This window comes from Octopus bimaculoides, chromosome 4 (genome assembly GCF_001194135.2).
Source record: "Octopus bimaculoides isolate UCB-OBI-ISO-001 chromosome 4, ASM119413v2, whole genome shotgun sequence".
Taxonomy (NCBI): domain Eukaryota; kingdom Metazoa; phylum Mollusca; class Cephalopoda; order Octopoda; family Octopodidae; genus Octopus; species Octopus bimaculoides.
In genome coordinates, this window is record NC_068984.1 from 138,340,760 (window position 1) to 138,344,175 (window position 3,416).

The window sequence follows — 3,416 nt, forward strand, 5'->3', positions numbered from 1 at the left end:
CCTGTGTGTGTGTGTACAAATACATATCACACATATGTGTGTACGTATACGTCTGTTGTATGATAGTGTTCAATATACAGCTGTATATTCATATCCATGTATACATATACATATACATCTATGTTTATATATCTACACATATATACATAGATGTGTGTATGTGTGGGTAAATTTGTGCATCAGCGTGTGTGTGTATGCTTGTATGCTTACATTTATGTATTCGTGTATGTGTTTGTGTATACCAATACCATTATCATTCCGTTATCTCTCTTCCTCTTTTCTTCCCCTTCATTACCCTGTTTTCTCTTTTTTCCTCAAACGTTTAGTTCCAATTTGTTTTTTTAATTTTCTTCTTTACGTTATAGCTGTTGCTGTTGTTGTTGTTCTTAGTACTTTTGTTGCTGTTGTTGTTGTTGCAGTAAAAGTCGAGTCGTCGCAGATATTGGCGGCTCTGGATACCCATCTTCTCCACACACAACCTTCAATGCTTTTCTTCTCTCTCTTTTTTTCTCTTTTCTCTTTTACTTTTAAAACCCCAATCCAATTTGTTAGTCGGGTGTGTTCTTAATTTATAGTATCGTTTTATTGCTACCAGTGGCGTCTTCGAATTATATACACCCATTATTGAAAATGATAGTTTTGTTTTGTGCGTTTTTTGTTTTCGCGTTGCTAAGGTTTATTCTAACTTACAAAAGGAAACGTGTCTCTCACCAGATTCTCTTTTACAACACTAAAACCATGTTTCCGATTGGTTGTATTGTGATAATTAATGTCAAAAATGTTTTATGTTTTATTATTTGATATTATTATTATATTTTAATTACTTTTCTTAGCATTATTATTATTATTATTATTATCATTATTATTATTATTATTATTAGTAGTAGTAGTAGTAGTAGTAGTAGTAGTAGTAGTAGTAGTAGTAGTAGTATTCATGTACGCTGTTTGTGTTCTCTGCGGTTAATTGATGTTTACATGTCTGTGTATTCCCAATTGTTATATGTAGCAGTTACTCACTCTTTCCTGTAACAAAAGGTCTTTATTGAACTGTTTTCCATTCTATTTATTTTCTTATCTGTTTTTTTTTTTAATCCAGAGCAGCACAAAAATAACCGACCAATGATCAAACTTTTCCAGGTATGCTTATCTCTTCTTATGCATCTAGCATGACATTCACATTTGTTTGTTGTCGTTAACATGTCAAGATACACTGTAGAAATCCATGTTTGAGCAGGTCTATGAGCAAGGGTATAAAGATGTTCCGTTAAAATCGAGTCTAATTCATCGTTTTATTGAGACACATATAGAATTACCTCATTTAGTGAATACTTTCTTTAAAACTCTATGGTGTGATTTCTGAAACACTTGACTGCTTTTACTTGCAGATCAAGCGGCTGCAATGTTTTCCTATTTGGCAAAACATTCCTCAGTTATAAAGTACCACAGATAAAAGAAAAAAAACTGAGCTGTATCTTAGATAAAAAAAAATGAGCTGTCGGGAAATTGAGTCACAGTTCTAAAGATACACACTCGTTCCACGGATGTTACAATTATTGATTTCTCTTCAATTTCCATTTCACTAAGATAATCTATAAACAAGACATTTTCCTCGAGCCAGATATGCATTTCTTTGAACAGAAAGCTTGAAAATATTCTCTAATATTTCAATTTGGTTTCCTTCTACACCAACTTCAGTCACAACACATATAGAGTGAACACTCAATTCTTATCATTGAGGGACAGCAAGCAACTAAAATCGTTAAGCTCACATCAAATATTATGCACCATGATGTCTGTCTAAATTTACACATCTACAAATAGCTAAATCTCTTCTCTAAAGGTTAGCCCTTTTCTCTTGAGAATCATAAAATACCTCAGCTTTACTAATTTGCTGTTCTTCAACAGAGCGCAAATGCAATGTCCAGATATCTGGTCCTCACATTTCTGGGAAACTGAAATTGTTGCACACATCAGTCAAACAACAAACAATTCAATGCTGCATAGAAAATAACCATCAGCAAATCCTGATTAATCAAAATACGAAGCATTGTATTCTTCCTGAATTTCCTGATGCCAAAGGAGCAGCTCCGCTAAACTAGCAAGTGGCTCCTCTTCGTTGAGATCGAACGGTGCACCAGTCTTCCTTATTCTCGAACTGCTTATTGTGTCCTGTTCCTAAATTACATACTAGATACTTCGCACAGTTTTTCCTGCGTCGGTCTACAACCCTACAAGTCGCATCTCCGATGAGAGTTGCTTTCTCCATTGCAAAATCAAATATGATGAGACACAAAGGAAAATGGAAATCAGGAAACAAACTTCAGACCAGTTGAAATACGCTTGAGAAATACTTGAACTTGTTAATGCTGTTCACGTCGTGGACAAAAAATTGTCGCTTAAGACAAAATGGTGTTAAAACATCATAGTCCGCTGAAGGCGCTCCCAGCTGGGCTGATGAAAGCATTTCAAAAGCTTTCTGGTCCGCTCAGAGTTGCCTTTCTGGATATCAGATACTGAAGGGAACTAATGACTTCGAAATATCTGTCAGTTCAATAGAGAGCGCTCTGAGCTGACTATCGTGTTTTAACACGTATTTTCTAATGCAAGAATTTTCCTCCAAGGTAAACTACACTTAAAAGTCTGTAAGGAAATTGGCACACCTTATTTGTGTATCTTCACTACAGAATTTCTAAACATGACTTTAAATTATGTGTTCATATTTAATAGGTGTTTCGGCATTTGTACTGATGTACAAATGAATACTATGTACTTTGCTATGAAGGTCTGACAGGGCCAAAACATCTCAAATGCTTTTACCTATTTCTTTAAAACACCAACTCCATAATCTTCGGTAACTTTTTCTAAAAGTAAAAGGATTGGTACCTGCGCAGAATCTATTGTTATGACAGCTGAATACATTTTCATCTTATTAAAGTTATATACAAAAACCGATCGTTAGCTTTCTTCTTTGTAGTCATTTGGGCTCGTGGCACTTGTTGCATTAGACCAATATAAATCTGAAGTGTAAGAGAGTGGGATTGGATGTGCATAAACCATGCCCGCTTTAATGATATTCATTGTTTAGGCTGATCAGCAAACCAAGACACGAGAAGCAACAACATCACTTCATCCCAATTACCATAGGGAAAATGCCGATGGGAACAGGTAGAAGATACTACTTGATGTATTCTGATTTGATCCAGCATACACCTACAGGGTGATGACCGTTTCCCATAGACTGTGCCTTGTAGAATTCTCATTCGTGGAAGCAACGAGAGCGTCTAACATAAAAAATCCGAACGTTTGCTTTTACATTCGTTGTAATCTTTCCTTCTGTCAGGTTGTTTTACAGAGAAAATTTAGAATACTTCCGCTCTAAAGCGGTTAAGTACAGTTTTGTTTTTGTCATTTAAGAT